Here is an 11,164-nt window from a genome sequence, read left to right as displayed (position 1 = left end):
GGGTCACCATTTGTTTCGGGTTTAGACGGGTCGGTATTTCGGGTCGGGTCAGCTTTTGACAGCTCTAATTTTACCATTGTTTTTGAGGTAAAATTTGCACAATATATAATACAGTAAATATTTGAGTTTCTGGTATAGAGGATCCCAAATATGGAAAACTGTAGAACATATTCCTCAAAACATTTAGAAGTAGATAGTATTATTTGTTATAAATTTTGAGAAGTATGTATAAATGTACCTGACTAGAAATCCGTGCTGATAACCGTGATGATAACGTGCTAAAAACTTTTACGGATAGAAAGTTTTAAGCAGCAACAAAAAAAGTGAAAGAAGATGGGGTGTAAATGTGTAGTGTGCTACTATGTAAAACTCTCATTATATAGCCAAAGTTTTACAATAAAATATAGGAATAATACACATTATTAATTCTAATTATGGCTGATTTACTTTTAATAAGCCCAACTATGGTTTATTATCTAATAATCCTAAATATTGGGTGTGTTTTCCAAGAATAGTCTTAGTTGACTGGGAACTGGTTAAAGAAGTTAAATTTTTTTTTTTTTTTTTTTTTTGATGATGATGTAGCATTGTTGACTTGGAAAAACCTTAGGTTAACTTGTCTTATCCTAAAAATTAAAATTTGCCACATCACTCACTCAACTACTCTCTGGTAAAAATTGAAGCCCGCCATAATTGCTTCCTCTCTTCCATTAAATCATCTCATGCAACAACTGGGTTTCCACTTGTGGGAAAGAAAAGGAGTGACGGTGAAGGAAGTAGTTGAAGATGCCATTGTAGCACAGACGAAGCTAAATTGCGTGCACCAGGTAAACCCTAAATCCTTTAAATTTGGGATTTTCATCGTTTTTTTTTTGTGTTAATTAATCATGTAAATGGTATTTGTAACCTAGAATTATGGTTGAATTGTGTGAATTGGGTCTGTGTTTTACGATTTAATTTGAAATTCATAAATTTCATTTCTCGAATTTCTGGTTTTAGTTTTTCTTGATTGGATATTGATTCTCACTTTTACTAGGTCATAACATGGTTGTAGATTTGTAATTGTTGTTTTGTTTGCATTTAGACTATAGGTTGCAATGGATAATACGATAAATTTGAAATTTTGGCATAGTGGGTTGTTCAAATTCATTAATAATGGTGATTTGGTGTACGAGGGAGGTGTTGGCAAAACTAAAGCCATTGATCTAGATTTAGTTAATTTCTTTGACCTTGTTAAGTTAGCCAAGGAGGTTAGTGGGGATAAAGAAGTGAAAGGTATTTTGTTCTTGGTTCCTGGGCTTAGTATGGTGAATGGATTGAGGAAGTTGGAGGGTAATGAAGATGCTTTGGAGGTAGCAGCTTTAGGTGTTAAGTATAGATTTGTAGAGCTATATTTTTTTTTATAACAGGGAGCAAAGCTCAAAACTCATTAATTAATAAGAGAATCCATGAGTACATAGGGAGACACTTCCAAAGGGATACAATTCTCCCAAATTTTCTCTACATTGAAAGGAATAAAACGTGTAAGATTATGAGCCACTTCATTTCCTTCACGTTGCACATGGGACCAGTAGACTTGCTCAAAGGAAGTGCTTCATTACATCCCCAAGGGCAGCATCTAGTCTGTCAAGTGAGAATCTCCCTTTGTTAATCGGCTGGTGACTACCTGACAGTCTAATTTTATGATAATCTTCATGCATCCAAAGTTACTGCCCAACTTCAAAGCTAATATAATGGGCTTAGCTTATGCAATTTCAATTTGCCACCATGCCTTCCAGTGTTTACAAGCTGAGAACAAAACCTTGTCAAGGTTGTCTCGTGCTACAACACCCACTCCTACCCATCCTTCCTCTGTCAGAGTAGCATCAATATTAATTTTCACCCAATCGGCAGGAGGTGCCACCCAGGTATTCCAGCTGCTCTTCTAACCAGCAACAGGGGAAGTATATATAGTCTTGCTGTAATTCTCATTTTCCTCTACCAACCTTGAAACCCGAGCAAGTAACACAGAGTTTGGAGTACTCTTTCCCTGGAAAACTCGCATATTACTATCAAGCCAAATACCCCACATGAGATAAATGCCCCGTATTTTTTTCTCAGACTGATTTTCTCTCCAGCTCTCCACCATATTGCGAGCAGTATCCATCTTTTCCAGTTTACGCATATTGCATTAATCAAGTTCTGACCAGAGTCCCTGTACTCTTTCACATTAAAAAAGGCATGTCTCCAGCTTTCCTCTTCTTTGTCACTCCACGGGCAAATTGCATCTTCTGTCAAATGTCTGAATTTGAGCAGGCTTAGAACAGGGAGGGGCTCAGTACAGAATCTACAAAGGAGATTTTTAGCCTTAGGTTGTACATTAAATTTCTAGATATCGACCCAGGCATGATGAAAAGGATCAAGGTCACAGCCCTTGCCAAGCATATATGCTGATTTCACAGTATACTCTCCGTTTTTCGAAAATGCCCAGGTCAATTCATCCTTAAAGCAGCTCTCTTTCAAAGGAATGGACAATATACATTTCAAGTCTCTGTCATTAAAGTGTGCATTAATCACATCATGATCCCCCTCCCCAGTATCCGAATTTATAATCTCACTGACTCTTGTGATCTGCTCGGACTAGTTGCTTGTTGTAAATTGGCCTTCATCATCGACAAGCCAAGGGTCAGACCAGGTGTTTATATTCTGTCCTTTGCCCACCCTCCAAATCAAGCCCTCTTTCACAAGTGATTTTGAACTCCAAATGCTTCTCCACGAGTAACTACTCCAAATAAAGTATGTGGGAATGGCTTGAATGACTACTTTTAGAATAATTTCCTTCCCAGCTTAAGAGAGCAATTCTTCCTTCCAACCTTGTAATTTTTTTCCACACTTGATCAAGAAGCCTCGAAAACAGCTTTTTTGTTTTTTTATTCTCCCAGAACATTAGGAATACCAAGGCACTTCTCATGCCTATCAACATATCTCATATTAAGAATACTCAAGATTTCCTCCCTTTGCTCTTCCCGTACTCCTCTGCTAAAGGACACTTTTGATTTCTCATAATTGATTTTTTTGCCCCAAAGCTGCTTCATACTGGTTGAGTATATCAATTAAGACTGAGCACTCCGTTTGGTTGGCCCTAGTAAAGAGAAGACTGTCATCCGCAAAAAGAAGGTGAGACACCCCCGACCCATTCTTGCTAGCCTTGGCGCCATGGATCACCCTATCTCAACCCACTAGACGTAGTCATAGAACCATCAACTTCACCATTGATAATGAAAGAGTATCTAACCGAGTTCACCAAAGACATCACTGTGTTCACCCACCTCCAATCAAAACCCATTTTCAGCAAAAGTTATCTCAAGAAACCCTACTCCACTCTATCATACGCCTTACTCATATCGAGCTTCATAGCAAAAAAGCCCTTCCTCCCTTTGCTTCTAGTTTTCATGGTATGAAAGAGTTCCTTCGCAATTAAAGCATTATCAATTATTAGTCTGCGTGGAACAAAAGTGCTTTGGTGTTCCGAGATAATATCACAAAGAATATCTTTCAATCTCCAAACTAAGCACTTAGATATGAGTTTATAAATCAATTGCAGAGACTAATTGGACGGAAATCAACAGGAATTTGGGGATCTTTAATTTTAGGGATCAAAGCAATATTAGTACAATTAATATGCTCAGAAAGAGAGTTACCATTCAAGAGTCCACAAACAAAGCTCGCCACATCATCACCTACAATGTGCCAAAAACGTTGATAAAACACCGTGTGCATGCCATCCAGTCTCGGTGCCTTACTAGGATGCATATGTTTTAGGGCCACAAGAACTTTATCTTTGGTATAAGGACGTAGCAGCCTTGCATTCATGTCGTTGATCACAGTTGCATTAACACATTTCATGACTGGATCAAAATCCTAAGAATCAGGATTTGAGGACGTGAAATTTCCCTTGAAGTGTGCACTCATATCTCAAGAAAATCTTCTTCTTCATCGTGCCAAACTCTAAGGTTATTACGCAGACCTTTAATGGTATTTCTTTGTTGCCTTTGAGAGGCCTTATGATGGAAATAAGGAGTGTTTTTATCTCTATCCTTGACCTCAGTTACTCTCAATCTTAGATACCAGTAGGCTTCACGTTTCTTATTCAAGTCATCCAACAATTTCTCCAGCCTCACACTCTCTTCGCAAGTCTCCAGATTAATTGGCAGCCTTGAATTTTCTTGAGGGTAGCTTCTGTCTGAGCAATTTGTTTACCAAGGTTGTTGCAAAGTTCCCTTGCTCATTTGGCTAATTGTCTACTCACAGCCGAAACCTTAGCCAGCACACCACCCCTACCAACTTCACCCCACGCAGCTCGAACCACCTCTTTACAGCCTTCCTCGAGCAACCAACAAGTTTCAAACTTGTACTCTTTATTTTTCTTTTATGTTTTTTTTCGGCACACAAGCAACCAGAATCGGAGTATGATTCGAATTGTATCTCAAGAGATGCTCCATAGTTCTTCACAGAACATCAAACACCAAGAAACCGACCCAAAGAATCGGTCTAATCTCTCTTGAACACAGGTTTTGGGGGTTCTCCCTATTTCCCAAGTATACCAGATCCTAGTGTAGCCCAAATCTCGCAATTCACACTCGTCCACCACTTCCCTGAAATTTTCAAGCTCTCTTCTTTCTCCCTCTGCCCCTCCCTTCCTTCCTCATAGGTGAGAATCTCATTAAAGTCCCTCCCTAAAAAGAGCCCCCACCATGGTAAGGAATTGCCAGAACTAGAACCAAAAGAGCCCCACCTGTTGAAACACAATTCCAACAACTAACACAAGCTTCACAATCTACCCCACACACATCCAAACCAAAAAAAAAAGAAAAGTAAACCAAACACTGCTACAAAAACAGGCAAAGAGACCCGTCTAAATCTATCTTAGAGACCACTCTTGGACGTGTCTCTTTCTTAGGGGTCTGTTTAATAAAGAGACCCTTCCAAGTGAGATGGTCTGTTTGAAAAAAGAAAAGACCCGTTGCTTAAGAGATGGGGTCTGTTAGGTTGTTAAAGTGAATTAAAACTAAACATTGAAAGAGACCCGTTATTATAGAAATGGGGTCTGTTTGTTAGATGAAAAAGACCTGTCATTAAAGAAGCGAGGTCTGTTTGTAAAATATAAGAGACCCCATATTATAGATAGAGGGTCTCTAACATCTCTGGTTTTTTGAAAATAAATTTGGTTCCGAGGGCGTTTATTTTTTGTTATTTTGAATTTGAAATTTGAAATTTTATGCTCCATTAATATTGGCGGAATTGTAACTAGATTAAAATTGGTGAAATTTGATATACGTGAAAAAAAAATTATAAGAATCATAAACTAATTAAATTTCATTTACAAACTAATTAAAATTTACAAGTATAGATTTAGTGAAATTGAAATCTACAAGGTTAAACTAACTTAAATCAAAATTAATAAGCTAAGTAGAGCATTAACTAATAAATTTTTGGTGGATGTCAATTTGTAGTCTTCATTCCTCAGCTCGATAAATCAAAATTCATCATTGTAATCTGCAATGCAATTTCATTTAAATGTTAGTGCATGCATACAATGAAACAAATTAAACCCAATTATACAGTACATGCATACCAAATTCATTCATTAAAAAGAATCACTCAATAAAGAAAATAATTATGTTAAAAAATGCGAATTAAAATGCATAATCACTTCACTTTATCAATTTGAGCTCCAATTGACTTTTGGCCATTTTAATTAATCTTGATGTATCAAAGAAATTCAACCAAAGAAATTCAATTAAAAAAATCCCAAAAAACCATAAGGGCAAAAGAGAGAAATTAAAACATAGAATAGGGATATTAGTGAAAAAACAAACCAAACAGATTTAGCAACAAACGAATTAAACTAATAGTCTATTAACAAAAATAAAACCAAACGCTAAATCTCCTCTAACGAACTAAATTCCTTTTCACCATTACAAGCCTAATCTAGAAATTTACTCAAACAAAAAAAAAAGTATGAAATTCAGTAAATGAATTAGCAATTAAATTAAAAAATAATAATAAAATTAAAGAGTAGTTGTATAGTTTACCAGTTTCTACTTGAATCCATGTTGACAAAATCTATTTAGATCTAAAACAAATAAAAAAATTTAGACTAGTCGCTACTATTGTCGGCATGACAACAACAACCAGACTGCGTTTCCCCTCTCAAAATGTTCGGACCTTATCTAAAAAAACTCCGAATCTTGAACAGATCTTCATTCTGGTAGTGCCAAGGGCAAACACTCTCTAGCAAAAATAAGTTACAGTGATGAAGTCGGTGGCAATTATAATATGATAGAATAATGAAGATGATTTCAATATATGAGCTTTAAGATGATAGAATAATGAAGATGATTTCATTTTGGTAGTGCTGAGGGAAATTGAAATGTTTTTAGGTGACATTGGTAAAGATGATATAATAATGAAGATGATTTCAATATATGAGCTTAAAAGAAGAGGGGAATTGATAACAAAGAATTTAGAGAGAGAAGGGAAGAGATAAATGACTTCAGAAAATTGAGGAAATAAAATCTCGAAGTACAAGATAATTAAAGAAGGTAAGAGACGGTTTCAAAGAAAAAAAAAGGTAAGAGACCCGTTTAGTCTAGAAAGGGGTCTCTTATCTATTATTGTATTTTCCGACCATAAAGTTGTGGGCCCTAATGCATTTTAAAGACCTATCAGGTTTAGCAACGAGTCTCTTATCTCTCCTCTGATAAAAGTGGTGGGGCCTATTGCACATTAGAGACTCGTTATCCCTAATATAAGATCTCGTACATCAAACAGACCTATAATTAAGATGATGGGTCTTTTTTTAGGGGTCCTTTTTCTAGATTTTGTAGTAGTGAAAAAGGGGACCACCAACTGTACTAACTTAAGTTAGGTCAAAACCTAGAACAAAAAAAGCCACTGCCCCACCGTTGATTATAAAAGAACCAAGCATTCTTGACTAGCAGCAGCCCATAAAAGAAATATGCCATATCTACCAAACAAAAAACTGCCCCAAGTTCACCCCTTCTTTCCTATACTACAAAATATTTAGATCTAGGTCTAGGAAAGCACCCAACTCCACAAAAAACCCCCAAAAAATGACCTATTAATGTGGTAAAAGCAACCAGGGTGCTAGATGACTATGAGTGGCTTGATAACAGGCTTGATAGTCCTCTAAGGCTTAATGAGCTTTTGTATGGGTATATTAGTGATGAAAGTGAGGGAGAGGACCCCCCTTAATTATGCAGTAGATAAATGGAAAGGTGTGTTAGTGGAGAGTAGTAAGAAGGGGAAGACTGTTAGTGAAGGCAACTTCTTTAAGGGAGTTTATACTGATGATGAGTAAATTGATGGAGATGATGATGAGTTGGAAGAAGAGGGTTTTATAGGGGGGTTGGATGGTTTAGATGCAGAGTTAGAATCGAGGTTTGCTAAAAGGGATGACTTCGGCGGAAAATGCATAAAGAGTTGTCCTTTTAAGGTGTATGCTTCTTGGCATACTGGGAAGGCTGCATAGCTAGTCAAAAAAGTGTGTAATAAGCACACATGTCAAAAAAAACATGAAAAGAATAGGCAGTTGAAAGCCAGATGGGTGGCTCAACTGTTTATTTATGTGTTCAAAACTAGACTCCATTGGTCTGCCAAGGAGATTATAGAGTGCATTAAGAGGGCTTACAAGATTTTATAGTGACTAGGGTTCTTACATACAAGCTAAAGTATGCAGCACACTAACTTCTTCATGGGAGTATGTTTGAGTATTACCGGAAGGTGTGAGGTTACCTGCCTTGCCTTGTTTGCAATAGAGCTGCCTTGGAAGTCACACTGAGTTAGTCATAGTAAAGGGAAAGACTCCTCCACAAGTGTTTTAGAGATTTTTCATCTGTTTTGAGGGCCTAGCTAAAGGGTGGAAGGAAGGTTGTAGAAAGGTCTTAGCTATGGATTCTTGTTTTCTAAAGACTTTCTTGGGTGGCTAGCTTATTTGTGATGTGGGAAGGGATGTAAATGATCAAATGTATCATGTAGCTTGGGTTGTCGTAGAGGGAGAAAACACCTTGAGCTAGGAATGGTTCTTCAAACATCTTCAAGTATGCCTAGACTTGGGTGAAGGAGATGGAGCTGGTATCATTTCTAATGAGCACCAAGTATGTAAAATACTTGTGTTTTACTAATAATCTGCCATGATCTAAATGCTTTTGATTATAATGCTTGATGTTATTTGTTGGTGTGTTTACTTTAAATGTGATAGGCTATCCTAAATGTTATGTCAACTATTCAGCCAAAAGCAGAACATAGGAATTGTGCCAGGCATGTCTTACATAAAGGAGATGAGTTCAAATTGCAATTTTGGAAAATTGCCAAGTGTTACAATAAGGCAAACTATGATGATGCTTTGAAAAAGTTGATTGAAATGAACATTGATGCAGTAGAGGCTTTCAAGCAGTACAACCTACCCTCCTCTTGTAGAGCTTGCCTTAAAACTGAAACCAAGACAGATGCCATCACCTCTAACATTGTTAAAATCTTCAATGGTTACATTATTCAAGATAGAACCAAGCATCTTTTATACATGATTGAATAGATCAGGTTTGGTCTCATGCAAAGGCTTGTGAAGAAGAGGGAAGAAATGCTCAAGTCCAATTCTATTCTTTACCCCATAATACAGTCAAAGTTGAACAAGAATAAAGATAAGGCTGCATACTATGAGGTCTTCCCTTCTCCAGAGACTCTCTTTAATGTCTCCTACCGCGTCGCCTTGATTAGGTAGTAGTGAATTTGAAAGCAAAAACTTGTACCTGCAGGATATATGCTAGGCATTCCATGTTGTCATGCATGTGCTACCATCTTCTTTTTAAACAAAGAAGCTAAAGAGTTTATTAGAGATAATTATTTTAAAGCATATGCAGGTATACTATCTTTCCCTCCCTATATTTGTTTCACATGTATTATATGTGGTTAATTAGTTATTTTGTGTATCATATGTGTTTAATTTACACATGTGACAAGATCAATTATAGCCTTAGATGGTGAAAGATATTGTCCTAAAATTTTCAGCCCCCTAGACCTACCTCCCATTAAAATTGGTCTAAGGAGGCTAAGAAAGAAAAGGGCTAGGGACCCCTTTGAGTACCCTAAGAAACCAGGATTTTTAACTAAGCCTGGTATTGAAATGTCTTGCTATGTCTGTAAAGCCAAACAACATAACAAGAAGATATGCCCATATAAGGATAATGCAGATACCACAATTGAACCACCCTAGAAAAAGGCTATGGGAAGGCCTAGGAAAGAGGGCAACCCAGTCCAAACCACTTTGGCTGCAACCCAGAGTGCACCTGTTGAACACCAGGATATCTCTACACAACCCACACTGCTAGGAAGAGGAGGAAGATAAATTAGAGGTGGAAAAGGTGCAAGAGGAGGACAACATTCAGCAGCCACTTCCAGTGCAGGATAGTCTTGATGAGTGTCATTTATGGCACTCATTTAGCTTCTTTTAGGATTATTTTACATGACTTTTGTATTCCTTTAACTCCATTTTCTCTAGTTTTGCTTACATTTTCTTTACTTTGCCTTTTCCTTAGAAGTTTTCTTATTTTCTTGTTTTTCAAGTGTATTCTGCATTTTCTTCTTTACTTGCTTGATTTTCTTTGTTTATAGGAAGTTGATGATGTTCGAGAGTCTCAAGTGTGTTCCCCTCGGAGTTTTCAAGTCAAAAGAGATGTCCCGTTTCTCCATTTGAAGTCCAAGAGCAAAGGAATTCAAGAGTTTATTCATCAAGGTTGTGCTTTCATGCCGTGTGGGCATGAAGGAGTGGTGTCGAACCCACCAAGAGTGATCAAACTTAATACCTATAGCATCATGGCTCATCTCGATCTCAGAAAGACAAGCTCGGCTGCGCGGCCGCGCGCGACCTTGGAGCGGCCGCACCCCTTCTTCTCCCTGTTCCGTACCCTTTTTTGTAGCGGCCGCGCATGGAAAAGAGGGACCGCGCTCTTTGATGTCCTTTTTGGAACGTCTAACTAACTTCCCTTTAGTTAGTTTAACTATATACAGTTTTTCTTAATTTTAGAGAGGGAATTAATTAGAAAATAGATTAGATTAGATTATTGAGAAAATTTTAGAGAGAAGCTCTAGATTTTATTGATTGTTCTAGATATTTAGAGAAAGAAACTTGATGATGTTGATGAATGCTATTTCAAATCTTCTTATTCTTTATATATAATGCAATTTGATGTTTGATGTTTTATTTTTGAATTTAGTTGAATTACTTGTTGTTTAGTTAATTAGATTTTGATAAATTTGAGCATATTTTGATTACTTTGATGATGATGAAATTTGTGATTGATTTAGCTTTCTTGTTTGAATTTTCAATGAGTAGTGAGTAGTTTTCTTGTTAGGGGTAGGGTGAAGCATGAACATGTGATATTTCATGATTAATTGGGGGAATTTGATTAATCATCATTGTGATTACATTGGTTAGTGAAATTTGTGCATGTGTTTGATAACTTGAGGAGTGATTAACCTCAACTATCGTGCTAGATTGCATATTAGGTTTTATTGACACAAACAATTGATTTGGAATATATTATTATCGATTAAGCTTAATTCGTGATTTTCCTATTGGAGTCTTTTGTAGAGACATCTAGCTTGACCCTAGGAAATAGCCTTTTGAGTGATTTTGATTGAATTTCTTGCTTTCCTTCGCGTTGCATGATTGATCGATTTCCTTCCCAATAGCATGTATATCGAGAGTTCATGTGAATCCCGATTCCCTATCATCCTTTATACTTTTCTTGTAGTTGTTCGATTGAATTGATTCAACGTAGTATAGACCAACCCACTCTCTAGCTTTCGGAATAGCTTAGCATCGACCTTAGCACTCCCTCCTTCCCTTGGGATTCGACCTAGAGTTACCCTATACCTCGGGTTGGTTTAGATTTATAAATATTGTTTTAGCCGGGAAATCTAGATCCCAACGACCTAGGATTACCCTGTGTCAAAAATGGGAAGGCATGGTGATTTCTATTTTTGCTTGAGTCTATTCCATTTATTTGAAAAATACAGAAATATTTTCTTTCTTTTAGGCAACATTTGTAGCTGTGCTACTAATTGTTTCTTTAGAGATTGTATGTATAGAGCACGTGGTTGT

General features: G+C 36.9%; 1 long non-coding RNA gene across 1 annotated transcript; it reads left to right on the top strand.

The window, feature by feature from the left end:
* Positions 1–316: 316 nt before the first annotated feature.
* Positions 317–10,261, top strand: LOC110732063. The gene is made up of 2 exons (XR_002513427.1): positions 317–827; positions 9,673–10,261. It is a non-coding gene; the product is annotated as an uncharacterized LOC110732063 (long non-coding RNA).
* The last annotated feature ends 903 nt before the right edge of the window (positions 10,262–11,164 follow it).

Source organism: Chenopodium quinoa, unplaced genomic scaffold (genome assembly GCF_001683475.1).
Source record: "Chenopodium quinoa cultivar QQ74 unplaced genomic scaffold, ASM168347v1, whole genome shotgun sequence".
In the NCBI taxonomy this organism is placed as follows: domain Eukaryota; kingdom Viridiplantae; phylum Streptophyta; class Magnoliopsida; order Caryophyllales; family Amaranthaceae; genus Chenopodium; species Chenopodium quinoa.
This window is presented reverse-complemented; position numbering and strand designations above follow the sequence as displayed.